Source organism: Ailuropoda melanoleuca, chromosome 13 (assembly GCF_002007445.2).
Source record: "Ailuropoda melanoleuca isolate Jingjing chromosome 13, ASM200744v2, whole genome shotgun sequence".
Lineage (NCBI taxonomy): Eukaryota > Metazoa > Chordata > Mammalia > Carnivora > Ursidae > Ailuropoda > Ailuropoda melanoleuca.
In genome coordinates this window covers 58,114,333-58,135,960 of record NC_048230.1, presented here as the reverse complement: position 1 = coordinate 58,135,960, position 21,628 = coordinate 58,114,333, and the positions used below count along the sequence as shown (strand labels likewise).

The 21,628-nt window shown below is 51.6% G+C and overlaps 1 protein-coding gene across 1 annotated transcript in view; it reads right to left on the bottom strand.

Annotated features, from left to right (window-relative positions):
* SULF2 (sulfatase 2) overlaps positions 1-21,628 on the bottom strand; it is a 118,823-nt gene that overhangs the window by 96,728 nt on the left and 467 nt on the right.

The following is a 21,628-nucleotide window of genomic DNA, read 5'->3' as shown; positions in this document are numbered from 1 at the left end:
CCAGAGCACTGTCTTGACTCCTTTGCTCACTTGGAAACCGATGAGTGATATAAGAAGTTGCGGCTAAGTATATTGCACAAACAGGAAGAAGAAGGGGGAAACTGCTGGCCTGGGGGGGGCAGTCAGAGAGGGCTGCCTGGAGGAGGTAAAGTTTAAGGAGCCTAAGAGGAACAAAGTTCTGAAGAATCCACAGGGTTTTTCTGAAGAAGAGGGTGGAGGACAGGATGCTTCCGGCATGGGAAATGGCTTGAGCAAATAGCAGGCAGAGTGGGAGGGATGGAAATGTGTGGTCCCGAACCTCACAAGCCCAGAAGTTGTCTAGACACGGGATGACACAAGCACATCTGTTAAACCTTACACTCCCCTGGCGTCTCCCCTTCCTGGTCACAGGCTTTTTCCAGCCTTCTCCCTTCCTCTCCAGGGCTGTCAAAGAAAGGATAGGAGCTCCTGTAACCTATGGGCACAGACTCTCCCTGTCTTCCCTACCCAGGGCCAGGGCATCTGCTGGCTCTCTGTGCCTGGTCTTGGAATTCCAGCTGGAGGCAGGGAACCAAGCCAGCTCTCCAGAGAAGGGCACAGGACAAGAGAAGCGTCTTTCAAAGGGAGGGGGCAAAGATCAGGTTTCAAGACAAGGGCTCAGGATCTGGAAAGGAAATTAGGGCATAAAAAGAAGGGCTTAGGAACCCCATTGCTTGCAGAACTATTCATTCAACAAGACATCCTCGAAGACCTGCTATGTGCCAGTTCTCGGCACAGTTCTTGGCACTGCAGATAAAAAGCAGTGGAAAGAAAAAAAGGCCCTGCCCTCTTGGGGCTCACATTATAAGGAGTCAACAGATCAAAAGCTAGAGCCGAAAACCTCCAGCTAAAAGTGAGAAGCGTCAGGACTCGAACAGCAAACCACAGTGAACTTTTCGGATGGGACCATAGAGTATAGTTAGAACTCAAAGCAAGCTTAGAAACCATATATTCAAGGCGCTGGGAAGCTGACCACCACAAGATTTTGTATGTAAAATGAGGGGGTTTGAGAGGCCATGTGATTCTCACGCCTGGACATCTGAGCATCTATGTGCAAGTACGGTTTCATGATCGGGCAGAAAAACCAGACACAAGTCTCTGCTTTCACGGAGCTGACAGAGAGAGTCGAGAAAGCCAAGCAGAGATAGGTGCTCAAATGCAGCAGGGAACAGGCCAGAGAAGGGGTGGAGATGGGATCTGGAGCAGACAGCCCGCATTCAAATCTTGGTTCCACTACGGACTAGTTGTTGGGCAAGTAACTTACCCTCTTGTGGCCTCAGTGTCTTCATCTGTAAAGTGGGGCCAACAAGAGCACTTACAGGATTGTGAGGAGGAAATGGCTTAATGCCTNTAATCTGCAGAGAGGAACAAGTCTCTGGGGGACCAATGACCCCCGGCCCCACAGACCACAGCTTCGGGGAAGCTCCCAGGACTGCACCCGGGCCTGTCCAGAAAGACCCAGATGGTAGTGTTCCTCTGAGGATCCCCAAATTGCCAGCAAAAGTAGCTAAAAGGAGTCTGGGAATGATCGGGCAGTTGAGGGAGTGGGAGAGGAGGACATGGCCAGAGACAAAACAAGGCACTGACTGGATGGAAGAACCCTCAGGGAGAAAGGAAGAGAGGGGATTGTAGGGTGTGGAGAGATGCCCCATGTCCTGGGGCCAGGTGGTCCAGACAGCCCGACCACTTATATCTGCCTTCATTTACTTTACAGATTTTCATTTAGGATCTACTATGTGCAAGGCACAGAATGAGAGGGTAGGATCATCGTGCCTGGATCCTAACAGCCTCCTACCTCGTTTCCCTGCTTCTACCCTCTCCTCCTCCTATCAAGTAGCCAGAGGATCCTGTTAAAACCAAACAGGGTGTCTCCCTCCACTGAAAAGCCTTCAAGGGCTCCCATCTCAGGCTGAATAAAACCCCAAACCCTCCAAAGGGCCAACCAGACCCTACACGGTCTGCCCATCCTCTCTCTGACCTCATCACCTTCCATTTTTCCCCTAGCCCACTCGTCTCTGGCCACATGGCCTCTGTGCTGTTCCTTGCACATGCCAGGCATGTCCCCACCCCAGGGCCTTTGCACGTGCTCTTCCCTCTGCTTGGAGCCCTCATCCAGATACCTTCAGGGCCCTTTCCTCACCTCCTTTGGGTCTTTGCTTACCTTTTGGCTTTGTAGGTTAGCATAGAAATCTCTTCCCTTCCCACTAGCACTGACCACCTCTGACAAACTACGTATTTTACCTCTTTCTTTATGGGTCCCCCCTCCCCACCCCCACTGGAGTGTCAGCTCCCCGAGGGCATGGATTTTTGTCAGTTTTGTTTCACATCTATATCCCCAACTCCTGAAACAGTGCTTGGCACAGAGTAGACACCTAAGCTATTTATTGTCTTAGCAAAGAATTTTCTCCCCCCTTGGAAGCAGTCCTCCAGGTGTGGTTGGGGTCCCTGTTGCCCCCTTCCTGCACAAGAGAGGGGCAGCCTGACTGAGGGCAGAGCATGTGACCTACGTAGAGCCAATCAGCACGTTCCGGCTCCCTAGCTCCAGTGATTGGCCCAAAGGCAGACATGTGACCCGGGCCTGGCCAATAGGAGAGCGCGGGAAGACACCATGGGGGTGGATGGCTGTGTTCAGGGAGTGGGAGAGCCCTCCCCGCCAGCAAGGGGGAGGCTCAGAAGGGATGCTGGTGACACTGGGCTGAACCTTATGGCTACTCACAGGCTCAAACGAGTAGCNACCTGCTATGTGCCAGTTCTCGGCACAGTTCTTGGCACTGCAGATAAAAAGCAGTGGAAAGAAAAAAAGGCCCTGCCCTCTTGGGGCTCACATTATAAGGAGTCAACAGATCAAAAGCTAGAGCCGAAAACCTCCAGCTAAAAGTGAGAAGCGTCAGGACTCGAACAGCAAACCACAGTGAACTTTTCGGATGGGACCATAGAGTATAGTTAGAACTCAAAGCAAGCTTAGAAACCATATATTCAAGGCGCTGGGAAGCTGACCACCACAAGATTTTGTATGTAAAATGAGGGGGTTTGAGAGGCCATGTGATTCTCACACCTGGACATGAGCATCTATGTGCAAGTACGGTTTCATGATCGGGCAGAAAAACCANGCCTGGACATCTGAGCATCTATGTGCAAGTACGGTTTCATGATCGGGCAGAAAAACCAGACACAAGTCTCTGCTTTCACGGAGNACCTGGACATGAGCATCTATGTGCAAGTACGGTTTCATGATCGGGCAGAAAAACCAGACACAAGTCTCTGCTTTCACGGAGCTGACAGAGAAGAGTCGAGAAAGCCAAGCAGAGATAGGTGCTCAAATGCAGCAGGGAACAGGCCAGAGAAGGGGTGGAGATGGGATCTGGAGCAGACAGCCCGCATTCAAATCTTGGTTCCACTACGGACTAGTTGTTGGGCAAGTAACTTACCCTCTTGTGGCCTCAGTGTCTTCATCTGTAAAGTGGGGCCAACAAGAGCACTTACAGGATTGTGAGGAGGAAATGGCTTAATGCCTGCGAAGCCTCTAGAACAGGACTGTTGTGCCCAATGTGCTGCCTAGTGTTATCTGTTGGGTTTGGGCCAACATACTTTCTATAAGAGCATCCAGTTTTCATTTGGGGATCTTCTTCTGCCCGATCCTTGGTCCATAAGGTATAAATTAGGCTGCAGGCAGCAGAGCTCCAAGGCTAGACCATGGGATCCAGACTTGAGCCAATCAGAGCCTTCCAATCCCTCTGCCTCAGTGATTGGCCAGAATAATATGACGCCTTAACCTGACTAGGAGATGCCTACCCTTTCCAACTGGCTAACTGGTTCCATGTCATTCCACCGTGAGGGTGAGGGAAGACGGACGCCATCTTGCCTCATGGAGAGGAGGAATGAAGCCAACACACAGAAGAAAACAGGGCTGAGAACTGGAACATACTTGGGTTTGGAAACATTTGAGACCTGGATCCAGCTAAGCCTGAAGGAGGAAGATTTACCTCTGGATTCTTTGTTTCAGGCACCAATAGTTTCCTTCTTCCCCTTTGACTAGTTTGAGTTGTTTTCTTTCTTTCTTCTTAGGTCAGCTTTCTCACACACTGACTCCTTAGGGACATGAATCAAATTCTCTTTGTTTCTTAGGTTGCTCCGAGTTGCTTTCTCTGTCACTTGCAACTCAATGAGCCCAAACAGTAGAGCAAGCTGGAGACGGAGTGTTGACTCAGGTGGCTTCCCAGCCGCCTCCTGCCTCTGTGTAGAGAGACCTGACAACACGGCTTGCTAGCCCTCAGCTTGGGCCTGCGCCCAACTCTCTGCCTTACTGTAGGCAAACTTTCCTCATCCTTATTTGTCAACCGATAAGAAAAAGGTGGTGTGGAAAAGCAGAAGGAACGTGGGCGTGGGAGTCATGAATTCTGGTCCCAGTTTGGTCTCAGTTTCCTCATCTGCCAAGCCAAACAGACTGTTCCCTGGGCACAGCCCTTAAGCTTGGGATGGGTGGAGTCTGACAGGTGAAGGGAGGGCCTTCCCTGGCCGCCCTCCTGGAAGCAAGCACCCCTGTTACTCTTGGCCTCATCTAAGGTTTGTTCTCTTCAGAACACTCATCACACGTGATTCTTTGCACACTCTTCTATTCTGGTCTTCATTTTGTGGGGGTTGTTTTCTCACTGGAAGTTCCGCAGGGATAGGGCTCTTTTTTCTTTTTGAAGGATTTTAAAAAAAGATTTGAGAGAGAGCACAAGCTTGCAAGCAGGGGGAGGGGCAGACAGAGAGAGAGAGAGAGAGAGAGAGAGAATCCTCAAGCAGCCTCTGTGCCGAGTGGGGAGCCTGACGCAGGGCTCGATCCTAGGACCCTGACACCATGACCTGAGCTGAAACCAAGAGTTGGACACTCAACCAATTGAGCCACCCAGGTGCCCTGGGCTGTCTCTTTTCTGAATAGTCCCAGACCCTGGCACAGCCTGGGTGCTCATTTTTCCAGTCAGTCAACAAATATTTACTGAGCACCTACCATGCACAGGCCCCATCCTACGTGCTGGGGATCCAGAAATAATCTGTCATGAGTCAGACACCCATATAAATCACAGGCATGAGGTGATGAGTCCTAAGGGGGTGAGGCAAGAGAGGAAGGTCAGAAGTGCTGGTGGGCGGAAAGGTTGCATCTTTAAATGGGGGGGGTCAGTTGGGCAGAGTCCTGAAGGAGGTGAAGGAACGTGCCTTGCAGATACTCAGGGAACGGTGTTCCAGGCCTAGGGAAAAGCAAGTACAGATGTCCTGGGGGAGGCGTGTGCCTGGGGGTGTGAGGCACAGAAAGGCGGCAAGTATGGCTGCGGTGGAGTTTAGTGATGGGAAGGCTAATATTTGGAGAGAAGGATCTGGAAGGTTCCAGGCTGGGAAAGCAGAGATTGAACGTAGGTTTTAACCGGATCCTTCTGCTGCATGTGGAGAAGAGACTGTAGGGCGTGAGCGCGGATGCAGGGAGGCCGGTGGGACGGCTGCCTGGACAGGGCTTGGACCAGGACAGGGGCAGTGAGGGGGGGGGCGAGATGTGAGATTCTGGATGTTGTTGAATGAATGCATGGATGACTGAGTGGAGGACAGAATGGCACATGCCACATGCTCCAATGACTATTTCCGTGTAACTACTGACCTTCAACCTTAGCAAGAGAATAAATTTTTTTTTTTTTTTTAAATGCTCAGGGACTCGTGGTCTGGGACTCAAGCAGGACATAGCATGGCTGGCTGGTCTCTGCTTTAGAATGGCTGAGGCCACAGCTGAAATGACCGAAGGGCTGAGGACTTGATTCCTCAGGTGGCTGCTACTGGCAGTTGGCTAGGACCTTGGGGGTGGAGGGGGCTCTCCTTGTGGCCTGGGCTTCCTCCCCATATGGTGGCCTCAGGGTGGGCTCTGATTTCTTATGTGGCAGCTTCCTGCTTGGAAGGTGGGTGTCCCAGGGATGGGCAGTGCTGCCTCGGTTTTTCCAATTGAACTCGATCTTCTCTGATGTCCCCCCAGTGTCACTCCCACTACATTCTATTGAACAAGACTGGCCAGATTCAAAAGGAGGGGACACGGACCCCAACTTTCCATGGAGGAGTGTCAAGGTCGCAGCAGAGATGAGCATGCCGGCTATCCTGCAGCCGTCTTGGAAACACAGGGGGACCTGCCAAGTCCTGGAAGCCCAGAGACCACGCGGGGAGAGCCACAGAAGCCTCTCCCGGGGACACAGGACCCTTTCTAGGAAGTGAAACTTAAACCAAGTCAGGTTCCGTTCCGTGTCTGCATCTAGCAAACTTTGGAGTCTGTACCCACACCCAATTCAAAGATCCCCGAGCCTCAGGAAGCCCTGGGTGACCCGAAGGCTCCCCAGACCCCACATATGAGCCTCCATGGTGTCAGGTCCAGAGGGTTCTGAAGGGAGCCGAAGAGGCAAAGAGAAAAGCCTGCGCTGGACGTGGAAAGCCAGAGCAAACACTCCCACAGACCCCCATACTTCAGAGAATGGAGCTTTTCCTGTTACATCGGCATGGAAACCATTAATTCCCACTTAAAAAAAACCTTCTCCCTCCTCGTTTTTAAGTAGAAAGGAAGCCACCAACACACCCAGAAACCCCAAGTGAAGTGTGGGACCTGGTTTCAGGGAACTAGCCCCTAACTGCCCTCACTTCCCTCCTGCGTGCTGGGAAATGACTCACCCCTTGGCCCTCTGAGCCCACAGCCACTGTGCCCACGAAAGCCATCCAGGAGGGGAGGCCACTGTGCCTGTGTCATCGGGCAGCTGGCTGGCTTGTCGAGGGTGGGTGCTGGGCCATTCTTTGGAGGGGGTGCATTTATAGGGTGTCTATAGCCTCTCTGGCCTCCCTACTTGTGACATGTGAGTAGCACCCACCCCCGACCGTGGACAGCAAAAACGTCTCCAGACATTGCCTCATGTCCCCTGGGGGATAAAATCGCCCCCAGGGGAGAACCCCTGCCATAAATGGAGAGCAACATAAAGAAACAGATGCAATGACATTGCAGTTGGCTTCTTGCTTGCCAAGGGCACTGATCTTTTTCTTACAAGGGGAATGGGCCTCCTTGAAGACCACAAAGGAGGGGTTACAGGGACTCCCTCCCTGGTGACTCAGAAGGCTCAGAAGAGAACACAACGAAATTACATGTCATTTATGGTATAACTTCTAAAACACGGCCCCTAAGAGGAGACTACTTGGTCCTGCCCACCAGAAACCATGCCTTTATCCAGTCAATGGAAAGGGGCTGGGCAGAGCCCAGCACACTGGCCCATGGCCTAGGTTCAGGAAAAGCCTGGATGTTGTTGGGTTACCTTTGGAGACAGACACCTGTCTGCAGTGGCCTTTGTCTAAAGTGGGGCCTCAAACTCAAATGCCTGCAGGGGCCAGGCAGGAGAAAGGAGTGACATGGTCTGGATTTAGGGGGATGGGTTGGGGGGTGGGGACTGGACCGCAATGGAGACGTCATTTCTAAAGTGAAAACATTCAATACATTTTAAACACTGAGCACACCAAACAAAGCAACTCTGGAGCTTGGCCGGAGGCCTATTTGTAACCCTTCAAAGCTATGTAATCTTTCCTGAGCACCTACTATGTGCCAGGTGCTACGTAGGATGGCTGGGGAGCAGCCATGAACATGGAGCAGATCAGGCCTCTGCCCTCAATGGGTTGACATCCTGGTGGGGGAGACAGATAATAAATGAAGACGAATTTCAGGTCGTTTTAAGAGCTTTGAAGAAAACTGTCAGGGAAATGGGACAGAGAGTAAATCAGGGGAGGCTCCTAGGAAGGGGTGATGTTTGAGCTGAGATCAGAAGGTGGTGAGAAGCCAGTTATAAGGGAAATGCTTTCTAACCAAAGGAAAAAGCAAGTGCAAAGGTCCTGAGGTAGGAATGAGTTTGGTTGGTTTGAAGAACAGAATAAAGACCAGTATGGCGGGAGCAGGGAGCAGGAGTGGCAGCCTGCCATAGAGGAGGTTGGCCATCACCTTCCCCAGCCCACACGTTCCAGGTAGGCCACACCTGTTGTTCTTGCTAGGTGTTTAGGGGAAATGGGAATCAGATACAAATTCCCACCTCTGTTCTTTGTTCTTCTGTCTCAGCTGTGGACAAAAGTTCCCTGGCAGCAAGTTACAAAGTTATTTCTGCAAAAGGCCTTTGGCCAAAAGCAATAAGGTTGGACCTGAACAGAGTCATTATTCACCCTTAATTGTGGGCTGGCTCTCAGTGTAGACTGCCTCGACCGGGACTGAGGATTCCAGTCCCCTCTGTTTTTCAACCCCACACGTTCTCAGTACCCCCATGGGACACATATTTATGGTTCCAGAGACTGTAGTTCCCTTTGAGAAGAACATAAAGGGATCAAGATCTAGTTTGGCAGCCCCAGTATTAATAATCCAATTATTTCTTCCCTTTCCACCCAATCCACGGCCATGTGTGCCACCCTCATCCGTCATGCTCATGCCTCTGCTATTAGCAGATGAGCTTCTCATTAGCTCACCTTGGAAACGGCCCGGCACTTACAATTATCTGAGAAGCTTGTACTCATCGGTGGGGGAAGGAGCCGGAAGCAACTTTTACCAAATAACTCACTAAATTTAGAGACGTGAATGGAGCGAATTTCGCATGACAGGTCCATCTCCAACCCGGGCCGGCTGCGCAGTCTAATCAGCAACTGGAACTAGACTGCCAAGGGAGGAAGCCATCGGTCAGAGGTACTCCTTAGGCTCGGATCAGCTTCTCCCACCGGCGGTTCGCTTGGTATCAGCAGGTGTACTTTGTGTACGGTGGCTGGAGAGGGCGTGAGGACAGGCTGCCAGTGTCCAGGTGGCGTGGGGTCTGGGGAGGCGGGAGCACACTCCCTGGGCTGGTGGTTCCCTCGTTACTGCCCGTACCCTCGCTTCTAGAAGCCAGCTCAAATGATCCCCATCTTTGGGGTTAGAATGCTGAGGCACAGCTGGAATTCTGGGAGCTGATTTTGCCCCATAAAGAGGGCTCTCAGACCCCCAGCAGTGCTTGAGTTATGGGGCCCCTGCTCTAGAAGATATGTTACACAGACTTGGGCATTCTTTTTGGGGGGGTGGGGAGGGGGAGAGGGAGAGAGAGAATCTTAAGCAGGCTCCACACCCAGCATGGAGCCTGATGCGGGGCTCGAACTCACGACCCTGAGATCATGACCTGAGCTGAAATCAAGTGGGATGCTTAACCGACTGAGCCACCCAAGGTGCCCGTTGGGCATTCTACTTACACTAGATTTAAAAAAAATAAATTCATTCATTCTTCTACTCATCCATCCATCCATCTTCTAGTCATTCATTCAAAAATGTTAACTGCTCACCCTGGGGGAGTCACTTATTCAGGGGCTGTGTAGTGGTTTCTAACTTTGTCCAGCATCTGGTCCTCTTCTTTTGATCCTAGAAGCCCAATTTCCTTTTGAGGGTTTACTCTCTTCTGCCAAGTTGCGTCACCCTCTCCTGCCATGTGACCCAGTGGTGATCATGAGACCAAAGCTGGTCAATCAGACCCTCTTGTGGGTCTTTTGACTCTTAAAAGGAATGTCAAGAGCAGAAGGAACAATCAGGGGTGCACTTGTCGCATTGGAAGCCTTCGTCCAGCAACTCCTGCTCTGGGGGGCCCTAGAGCTTTCTAAGCTAAAGCTTTAGATAGGCCTAGAAGCTTTCATTTTTGTGTTCCTAGGAATCAGGAACTATCCTGAGGCCACCATACTGTGCGGAAGTGCAAACAGTCGTGGGAAGAAGTCATGGGGAGGAGGATGAGGGATTCAGTGGACGGCCCCAGTGAACTCCCAGTTGGTGACCAACACGAGCTTCTGGCCATTTGAGGGGAGCCATTTTGAACCTTCCAGCGGATATCACAGGAAGCAAGAGAACCAGCCCAGCAACCCACAGAATTGTTACAAACACACTGTTGCTTTAAGCCACTGAGCTGAAGGCGATCTGTTACACAAAGCAGAAACACAACAAAAGAGCCTTGAATGACATGAATTCGAGCCCATTCCTCTGACTAAAATGTCACAAATGACTGATGATGAATCAAGATGTTTGGTCTCCAGTGGCCAACGGCTTAAATCAGATGAACACTTAGAGGAGAACTCATTCATTTGTTCTTTCAGTCATTGTTTCAAGCAGCCAGTGAGCTGAGCACTGATGGTACCAAGATGAACAAGCCTACGGAGCTCCTACTCCAGTGGGGGAACCACAGAGGGGGCCTCAGTTACCTGAATCACAAAATGGAGACGGTAACAGGCCTTGATGGAAAGCATTGTAGTGGTGAGGAAATGCCTGGCAACCAAGCACCCCATAGATGTCAGACTTCCGTTATTATTATAAACAAAGTTGCAATGTGTGGCCTCCAGAAATGTGGCTGTTTGATCTGAACAAAGTGTTGTAGTGGAGGAAGAAGTCCAAGGCCCACGTGGGCCAGGCAGGTGACGTAAACGAGTGAAGTGGGTCCGGCGTAAGAAAAACCCACATGCTCCCTTCTCTCCGACTCTCACTCTACCCTTTGGATAGAGGCCTTAAGAACAAAGAAATGAGGAATGTTCTCCACAATGAGAACAGCAGGGCAAATGCCATGTCCAATGGCAAGTGAACCTGACTGCAGCCTCAGACAAGAGGGAATGGGGGGGGGCTGTGGCAAAGTGGAGAACCCACGATCAGTGGGGATGGGAACTCAGGGTGGCCGGCTATGGCCCACGCCTATTTTTCACAAGCTGGAAACTTTAATTTTTAAAAGATAAAATCTCACAATTTTTAAAGATCTGACAACTTTAAACAATGTTCAAAACAGTGTGAAGGTTAAACATTTCTGGGAGCTGAATACAGGCCCCGTTTAGCCAGCCTGACGTCCTACTATAATAGGACAGAACAAGGAGAGCCTTCTTTGCGCCCCACTTTCCTAGTCTGGAGAAATGGGGATTAGAAAGTCTCTGTGCTCTCAATGGAATGTGTGTCTCCCCAAAAATCATATGTTGAAACCTAATCCCCAATAGGATGGTATTAGGAGGTGGGGTCTTTGGGAGGGTGGAGCTCTCGTGAATGGGATTAGTGTCCTTCTAAAATAGACCCTAGAGAGCTCCCCTGGCCCTCTGCCATGTGAGGACATGAGAAGGTGTCATCTGCGATCAAGGAAGCGGTCTCTCATTAGACTCTGAATCTGCTGGCACCTTGACCTTGACGAGCAATTTCTGTTGCTTATAAGCCTTCTAGTCTCTGGTTTTCTGTTACATCAGCCTGAACGGATGAAGACAGCCAGTGTCACAGTGTTATCAGGCGCTCACCTGAGCGGGTACTGAGAACGCTGCCTGGTATGTAGAAATGTGAGTTTTCAGGAGTGAGTTCAGGAGAGGAGGTGAGAGCAGTGGGTCTCCTGAGCTGTGACAGCTCCTTTCTGGAGGCGCCAATATGGGTGGGGGGACAGTAGACTTTCCCAGGGCACCTGCAGAAATGTCACGCCACTGATCTCATGCATTAGCATTCACGTCCCAAGCAGAGCCCTCTGCCAGCCCTTCCGCAGTGCCTGACGTCCCTGCTGTGGCCCGAGGGCGATGGCCACCCCTCTATGAGTGATGTCAGCACGAACCCCAGCTCCAGCTCTGGGCTGGATGCCAGATGCCGGGAGGGTCCGCGGACCGGTGAGCGTGCAAAAGCAACCCTCCCCACTCCCACCTTTGTTTTCTGCAAATGACAAACTGGTTTTGACTCCTTTGCCTTTGAGCGATGGATCCCCAAACATGAGATTCACACCCAGCAGTGCATCTTGAAGGCTCCTTCCCAGATTCCTTCACCCAAAGAATATCTCCTGAGCACGCAGAGTGCCAGGTCCTGTTCTGAGTGCTGGGGATACAGAGGTGAACGAGACAGACCAGCTTCATGTAGCCATGGGGCTTACTTTTTAGTGAGAGGAGGGAGGACAAAGGAAACACTGAGATGATTCCAGAGAGTGGTGTTATAACACAAAACAGACATCCTTCGAGGTATTATCTAAGGATGTGACATTTGCACTGAGACCTGACGGATCAGAAGGAGCCAGACTTGTGAAGTTCAGGCAGAGAGGACAGCAAATGCAAAGGCCCTGAGGTCGAAACAAGCTTTGATATGGCCAGTGCGACAATGTAATAAGCTTGGGGGAGCCAGGTGTGAGCTGGGGGCGGAGGCCAGGCGGCGCGGGGCAGGGCAGCCTCTGGCAGGGAGTCTGGACTTCACTATGGGCATGACAGGCCTCTGGGAGGAGGGTTTTATCACAGCAGCTGCCTCCACTCATTTGCAGAAATGCCTAGCAGAAGGCACCCCATCTTAGCAGTCTGAAACGTCAGGGGTGCACTGGAGTCACCTGGGAGCACTAAACTAACCTGCTGCCCCGGCCCCACCCCCGGGGCACTGATTTAATTGGTCCGGGTGTGGCCTGGGCGCTGGGAGTTTCACAAGCAGCCCTGGAGATGGCTAGGAACTCCTGCTCCCTTACAAGCAGGTCCTGAGTACGTGCGGACAAGCCCACCTTAGGCTCCCAGGACGGGCTCGGAGCCCTACAAGGTTGGTCCCCAAGGTCTGCTCCCTTCCTGAGCTGGCCTGACTGAGGCCTAAAAGTCGGGGGGCTGGGGTCAGGGTGGGGAGTGGCACATGGCGGAGCCCCTCAGCTCAGGGCGCCCCCGACTCGAGCTCTAGGCCTAGTTGCCTCTACTACTTGCGGCCATCTGTCTGAGCGGGACTCCCTCCCCTGCGGCGGGGGTGGGGGGTGGGGAACCACAGCCCTCCTTACAGGCAGGGCGGTTGAGAGAGGTGGTGCAGAACTCCTTTGAGAAGCTAAAAAGAAAGCAAGGTGGAAAGCAGTGGGCGGCTCCCCCCAAAATTAAAAACAGAACTACCCTATGATCTAGCAATTTCACTTCTGGTATTTATACGAAGGAAATGAACTCACTATCTCGAGAAGACAGTGAGTTCTGCTGTGGCCTTATTCACGACGCCAAGACATGGAACAGCGTCAGGGTCCGCCAAGGGATGAACGCACGGAGAAGAGGTGGTGTGTAGATACGTGCCACGGAATATCACTCAGCCACGAGAAAGGAGACCCTGCCGCTTGTGACCACGTGGATGGACGTGGGGGGCATGATGCTTAGCGAAGTAGGTCGGACAGGGAAAGACGAAGACTGTATGAGCTCACTTAGATGAGGAATCTCCAAACAAAATGCAGAACTCGGACTAGTGGCTGCCAGAGGTGGGGAGTGAGGGGTGAGCAAAATGGGGGAAGACAGTCAACAGGTGCAAACTTCCAGTTATAACCAGGGACAATGTACAGCGTGGTGACCATAGTTCATGATGCTGTGCTGTGTATTTGCAAGTTGCTAAGAGAATAGATCTTAAAAATTCTCATCACGAGAAAAAAAAACCATTTAACTGGGTGATGATGGATATTAACTAAACTGACTGTAGTAATTGTTTCACAAAATGTACGTATATCAAATCATTATACTGTACACCTACACCAATACGTTGTTATAGGTCAATCGTATTCTAACGAATAAAAGGTAAAAAGGATCTACAAGTATAAGCAATGACGCCTGACTTTTGGAAGCAATTTCCACGCATCCACTCACTGTACTAGTGTCTCGCTGTGAGTGCCGGGCGGGGCGGGGGGCGGGGGGAGGCTGCAAGGAAGCTAACCAGGATTACCCCCATTTTACAGAAGAGGGATCTGAGGCTCAGAGGGGCAGGGCTGGTATGTGAATCAGGAGGTCTGGTTCTAGAGTGCACCCTCTTAACCACTGGGACACCCCGATTCTTAGAGATGTGTCTTATGTCCGGTATTCTATACCTTCTTCAACTCCTTCCCCGGATGGAAGCCACTGATACCCAGACGCACGCAAGAACATGTCAATAAGGAGGGCGACGAGCGGGAAGAGGAGCTTGGGGACAGCTCTGAGGCAGAAGCTGTGGGTGCCCCCTCCAAGGTCATGCCTCAGTTTATAGGATCCCAACTTTGTTAAGGAGGTGGACCCTTGTCTTGGCAATAAACCAGCATTAGTCTAAGCCCATGGTTCTGAGAAGGGTGAAATCAGCCTGAAGGGGTGTTCGCAGAAATCTGTTAGGATTTTTTGGTTGTCACAATGACTAGGGGATGTTTCTGGCATCTGGTGGGGGTAGAGGGATGCAAATTTGCAGTGAAAAACAGCCCCATTTTCAGCACGACTTTCCAATGCCCCACAAGACACTCACCGAGGTGAAACAGCTTTTACTATTAGTTACCTGACCTCAGAATTGAACCCCACGTCACATATAAACACAAAAGATGTTCTGCCTGGTTCTACCCTATACTGAATTTTCTGGGAATGCAACCACTAAGTAAACTGAGGGAAGACTGTAGTTTGTTTAGAAATTTGGGGTAATTGTTCACTATTTGGGAAAATCACATTGTTTATGGCCGTAGCACTTGTGGTATCTGAGCTGTCCAAACCACACATTCATACCCCACTGCGTCTGCAACGGTCAGAAATTCTTGTGATCCCACACGAGTGCAGGCATCTGACTGCTTCGTCATGTCCTCCAGCGTAGCTGTGTCTAAGATACTGCCATACATAGGTTTACCTATAACTCACTTTCCTCTTGGTTTTCCTTTAAATTACGGTCAGGGTATTTGATCAGATAAAAAACGTGCAGATAGGTTATATTATCTATGAATTTATTTCAGGTAAGCTTGGCAAAAATATTTGCTCTAAGAAGAAGGTGTCTGATCTGTGAATTTGGGGAACCACTAAGCTAAGTCAAATGAAAAGCCCATTTCCCTTTGCCAGTGTGAGTACAAAACCCAGCCGTGCACCAAAGAGGCATGAAGCCAAGTCTGCTGGGGGGAGGGTGTTCTTGGAAGGATTCTGCTCACTGATTAAAAGACAAACAGCATGGAGTCCTGCTCTTTATTTCCACTTTGTGTGGAGATGTAATGTCTGGAGCTGCAGCAGCCATCTTGAGACCATGAAGCAGCAAGGCCAAAGACAGGACAAGGACAGAGAACCAGAGGACAGGAAGATCCTGGGTATTTGAAGACATTATTGTTCAAACGAACTGGCTCCAGGGCTCCCCTGCCTCAGACTCCAGGGCTCCCCTGCCTCAGACTCTTGTTAAGTGAGAACTAACGTTTCGTTTCTATCGCCTAAACCACTCTCAGCCAGGAATTCTATTACTTGCAGTGAATACATCTTGATTCACATTCAAATGATTAGGGTACTAAGCCACTAAGAACTGTAGTAGGATTTCCTCTTCTCGGAAATATCCAGAAAAGCGGCCTCCATTCACAAGTCTGTGGACAGTGGCTGTCTCTAGCTCAGGCCAGTAATGCAGCTTTTGGGTGATCCGATTTTCACCAGGGCACGAATATCTCCTGAACTTCTGGGAGCTCATCGTTTGTCATTCTCTTTTCAAAAAGCTCCTCTCTTCTGGCTGCTGAGGTGGGTCAAGTCCCCCACTGGGGCCCTGCTTGGGGGCCAAGAAGAAAGTCTATTGGCAACACTCGTCACCTAACACATCTTGGCTTCCACCTGGCCAAACACACCTTGGGTACTGCTCATGGTCCTGGGGGATGGCCCTGTCCATCAACTCACACTTACAAGACCTCCTCATGACTCTGAGTTTGGGGTAGGATTCACCTGTGTTTCAAGCAGGGCTCAGGTGTGCAAAGCAGCAGGACAGGTTATTATAAGACCAAGCGACATGTCAGAGGCGAGGGCCCCTGGACAACGTATGCTTTGGAATCATATTAAGAGACTGTGTAGAATTCAAAATGGCGGCAGTCTCTGGTGACAGAGAATTCCATTTAGTCTAGGTCTGGGCTGGAGGAGAAGCTCCGAAGACCACGTCCACAGGTATTCTACCAGGGAGGCATCCTGTTGCCTGTGAGGCCCAAGATCCCACCTGACCTTAAATTCCCAAGGGCATCTGTTGTAGGTGGGGCCTATTTAGCTCTGACTGCTCATCACTGAGCAACGAGGAGACGGACCCGGGGAGGCTCAGCCCTGGCCTTTGGGAATTTCTCAGGAGCGTCATAAAGAGGGGAACATGTGCGGTGTGCTAAAAATATTCATCAAATAGATGCAGGACGGCACCAGGGGAGGAGGGGAGCATACCAGAGAACAAAATACATTTTCCCTAGACGATCGTGTCCATTCCCATGGCCTCAAATAACATCGGTGCTCCAATGACTCCCAAATTTAGGCGGCCAGACGCCACCAGCTCCAGACTTGCGTAGCCAGCAGCCGCCAAGCGCTTGGACCCCCAGGTCATCCCAAACCCAACAACGCCACGACCGATTCTAGATCGTCCCCCTGTCCCCAAACCTCTCTCCTCGTCTTCTCGTTCAGGAATCCCTCCCCCTTCACAGGCTGTCTAGTCACCTCTGCGTCTGGCACGATGGTATTTGTCGGGAGGCCCCTGTGTGCCCCGGGGGGTGATCAGCAGCACCTCTGGCCTCCAGCTCGATGCCCATAGCACCCTCTCCCCAGCTGTGACAACCAAAAGTGTCTCCAGACATCGCTAAATGTCCTCTGGGGGGCAAAACTGTCCCTGAGAAGCCACAGCTCCTTCCTTCACTCGGAACATGCAACGCACCAGAAAGTTCCGCAGGCCCTGCCTTCAAAATGATCTCCAACCTACCCATTTCACTCTGTGTCCACTGACAGCACTGCCACCCAGGCCAGAAGCAGCCCCCCGCCCACCTGCCCCAGCTGCTGTTCGTGGAGCATCCCTCACGGGCTAGCCATGAAGACCCTTCTACAACACAAACCATATCGTTCCCAGACTTAAAACTCCTCAATGGTTTTCCATGTCCTTTGAAATAAGATCTCAATTTCTCACCATGGCCCATACTTCTCACCCCTGACCTCATCTTCTGCCCCTCCTCCCGCCCAGGTTTCTGTGTTTTGAACAGGTGTCTCAGGCCACTCCACTCCACTTCCAAGCCTTATGCACTGGCTGTTCCCTCTAGCTGGAATGCTCTTCCCTCAGATCTTGCCGAGCCTGGCCCATTCTCAAAATTTAGGTCACAGCTCAGAGGTCACATCCCCAGAGAGGTCTCCCCTGACTGTCACCTGCCAGAGCGTGCCCCCCTGCCCCTTCCCCATCAGAGCCTATTTCTTTTCCACTGTACCGCCTGTCACTTCCTGAAAGAGCCTTCTTTGTGGACTTGGCTTGTGTATTATCTGCAGGGTTCTCTCGTTCATCCTAACGCCTAACCAGTGCCCGGCACACAGTAGTTGCTCGTTAAACACGTGCAGCCTGACAAATAGGAGGAATGCTCTCTTGCTCGGTACAGCAGTTTCCTAATACCTTCACACCCCTAACCTCACGTGGAGCATTTCCCCTGCCCCCTGACAGCCCCTGCATTAGGCAGGCAGACAAGACAGGCACACTCCAGGAGCCCCTTTCCCAAGCCCACACGTGGTACTCCCCAGCACCCAGGGCCCTCCTCGGGAATTTGATTCAGCAGGGTCTGGACTTGGCATTTTTAAAAACAAATACCTCCAGACGATTCTCTTGTAATGAGCGGAGAGGGAGGGGACCCTGCTCACCCAGCAGCTGTTTCCACGGTGCCCATCTTGACCAAAATGACAACAGGCCTGTCTGACCACATTAGCGTTCCCCCTCGTCATAGGTATTGGCTTCCTTGCCTCCCCAGTAACGAGGCTTCCTTGCACTGGGATCCCCCCAATTTGTGTTCTCCAGGGCTTCGGGGGCTCAGTTGCTAGGTTCCCAGCTCCAGGGCGGGGCCCGGGAGCCTGGCCGAATCACTTCCTCGTCCAGTGCTGGTTTGGAGTGAGCACATGACATAAACCAGTCCCATCAGAGGGACGCCTGGGGCGAGGATGGGCCTTTCCAGAAAAGAGGCTTGTTCTTTCCTGTTGGGCTTGAACCAGAGACAACAAGAGGACCACTCTTAGGCAGCCAACCCGGACACCTCAATTACGATAACAGCCAGTGTTCGCCGAGGGCCTGCCGAGCTCAGACGCCGTGCTAAGCACTTGACATTGATGATCTCACTTCATCCTTTACCACAAACCAGGAGATAAGTGCTACGATCGTCATTTGCTGGATGACAACACCGCGGCACAGAGAGGTTACCTAATGCGTCCCAGATCACACAGCTGGGCAGGTGGCCAGGCAGTCTGGCTCTCCTAACCATGGAGCCAGGGCCTGCCCGCCCCCTTGGAGCTGGAGGGAAACCAGCCCCATGGAAGAAAGAACGGAGATGCAGGGGAACGGATACTCGGGACAGCGTCGCAGCCCTAACCCCAGCTGTGCCTGAAGCTAGTTACCTGAGCATGTTTTGATTATAAAAGCCAACATGTCCCTTCTTTTCCCCTTAGGCTGGTTTGAGATTTTTTCCCCTCTTTCTGTGGCTTACAAGAGAAAGGATCCTGATTACTTTACAGTCCTTTTATGAAAACACCCCTGATATTCCATGTGCGGCTTGCACACAGCAGCTGCTCAGTAAACACCAACAGATGCGCGTGGAGACTGCTCTCATGCCCTGCCTCCTCCCCTACCCCTTTCACTGCTGGGTGTGTAACCCTAACACCCGTCTGCGGCCAGTCCAACGCCACTTCCCCTTTCGGCTCCAAGTGAGGCCTAGTTCCCTAGCAACCATCCCAATTAGGCAATCACACCATTTATCAGGATGCCAATTAATTATAATGATCCTAATGATCTTCCAATTAGGTAGCTCCTTGAATCTGATCAGGGGCTCTGCAGACCCCCCAGGCAGGGCTCATCCCAAGGCAGGCTCAGGCCCTCACCTGCAGGTCAGCCCTGAGGAGCCCCATCTCCCATGTCCCCCAGCTACACAGGGCCCCGGGCCTGACACAAAGCTGGGAACCTCAGGGCCACCTCTCCAGGGACAGGCCAATGTGACTCCATCGCCAACCACAAGAGGGCCTCACCTGTAGGAGAAGGTTAACCCTTCCACCATTGTGCTTTCAGCGGGCATCAACCTTCACCCCAGAGGTCGTGCTTTTTTCGATCAGCCACATTTGATCTGTCCCTTTGCATTACGAGTAGGGGAGAGTGTGTGCACACTTGCAGGGGGCGGGGGGGGGCAGGAAACATGGCCAACCAATTGCACATTTTCCTTAGGGCAAAACCGTCCTGCAAACCAAATACAAATCTGAGATTCCCCCAAATTGTGGAGACTCTTGGAGGGAAGTGGGATTATCGACAGGCTTCCGCCTTTCCAACTTTTATTGTCTAAATGTGTTTTCTTCCACTGAGCACGTTCCTCTTCAACGTTTGGAAGAAAGACCAAGTCATGGAGGGAGGAGAGTGCAGCGGGTCAGACTGGACCCTGGAGCCTCAGGATCCGGGCTGTACCACGGACCCATTGTCAGGAAGTCACGATCCTCTCTGTGCCTCCCCTCTCCTCTTTTTTAACAGGATGAAAATCACAGGACCTATCTCACAGGGTTTTTGTGTGGATTAAGTGAGTTATTGTGTACAAATCAGATATGTGTACAGATCATTGTTTGGCTCAGAAAACACTACGTAAGTGTTATCCACCATCATAAATCCAGATTAAGCTCTTTCTTCCAACTGCAAGCTGGTCAGTAATTTTGATATTCTTTTGGAAGACAAGGCTTTTTCTTTCTGGGGGACCAAATCTAAGAACAGACTTGGCAGAGTCCGGTGATATTCTCAGTCTGGCTAACTTAGGAGACCAGAAGCTGCCCCCTCAAGCCGTGTCCAAACAGATAAACTAAACCTATCCAGGGAAAGGAAGAGGGAAAGGTCGTCCCCCAATCAAAGGGCACACACGTCAGGGTGTGCAACTACACTTCAACTAGGTCCTCTGGATGGCGGCTGAACAGAGCTGTTGGGCAGGGGACACACGCATGCTTGTGTGCGTTCCTGAACACACACACAACACACACACGCACGCACACACAGCCACACTGTCGTCCTCCAAGCCCAGGCTTTCTACAATTAACTCATTATTCAACCCTTAAGTTTGAAAACTTAACATGTTATTAGGGGTTTTTAAAAAGCCATAAATTCAAATAAAAAAAAAAACCCAAACTATATGCAAAGTCCAAACCCCAAACCCACACTGACTCTTAGCCATGGCAGTTATGTCAACACTGGGCATTTATGTACATACACTTGGCCCGAGGAAGGCAGATCCTTCATGTGCAAAAGTCCAAGGAGCCATCAGCCAAGCCCGCCTCGGTTGCCCTTCAAGCTGCTTTTTAGAACACTCATTTACACCCCCAGACCAGCTGTTTTGATGAGTGTTCTCCCCTCCATGATGTAGGACAAGCAAAGCTGGGAGAACCTCTCTTACAAGGTGACTGGTCTCCAGTCTGTCTCCCCACGCCCTTTATACATGTATGAATGGCTTTAATTTAATGAAAACCCTCCAGTGGTTCTGTATTGGGTAGCGCAGATAAGAAATCCCCTTCACGATTCACTACAAGATGAGAGTGACTCTTACTGCTCTGGTGGGAGACACCGGTGTCCTCCAGGGAAAGCCCATCCTACCCACTTCTCTGTCCCCAGAGAACTCGCTCGAGAGCAGCGTCCCCTTTTCTGCCCCGAAGAAAGGGAGGGTGGCGCTGTGGGACGGAGGCAGGGGCAGATGGAGGGGCCGGGGTGGGCATCCCGGCAGGCACAGACGTGCAAATACCCAGATTCAAACGTAAGCTGAATGTAATTACTTGGTTAATTAAATATTGACTTTTAACTCAAAAAGTGATTAAAACAAGCTGCGGGCAAGAGAGGCAAGGGGGCAGGGAAGGAAAGCAGAACTTTCAGGAAGGAGGGTGAGAATTGTCCTACTGTGCGCAGGGGACGTGGTCTTCAGTCTTGGAGCAGGTAGGAAATCGCGGACAGAGGTCACCGTGCAAAACTAGGATTTGCGGGTGTCCCTTTACATTTTCCGTATCACTCGGCTGCTCTCAAAGTGAACCGAGAGAGCTTCTGGCTCAGGAACAAGATACTAATCATCGCCTTTCCCTGGAACTAATGCGGTACCGGGCACGAGGGCATGCTCCACAGATGCTTGTAGAACGAATGAATGAACTACTATAAAGAATTAAATAATAATAATAAAACAAGAAAGAAAAGTGCACTCCTAGAAATCGCTTCACCGTCACACTTCTGAACCCCTCGGGAGCCCGCGGAGGGGAGCATCTCTCTACAAGGCGATGAGAACTGGTTCTGACCTGGCCTGGGAGGAAGTTTGTCTTTTAAATCCTATTTGCCCTTTCGGTATCTGCGAGTTCCCAGTCACCCTGAAGATCCGGTCCACCGCTTTCCCGTGTCCTGCCTGGACAAGCCCCACGTGCTCTGGCTTCTAGCCGGTTCGTTGGGTCTAAACTCAAAGGGGTCAAGGAGGCCATCCCCCCGCGGCCGGCGGGCCCCGGCGCGCTTCCCCCGGGGTCCTCTAGGGCTCCGCATGGTTTCCGCGGGTCAGGGGCGCGGTGGGAAGTCTTCGCCCGCTCGCCCGGCCCGCCGGCGGGGTCAAACGGGTCATCCCCCGCGGCCCGCCGGCGCCGGAGCCTCCCTCCCCCGCGCCCGGTCCCACCTCCGCACGCCGCGCTGGGGCCGGAGCCGGGCGGTCGGGAC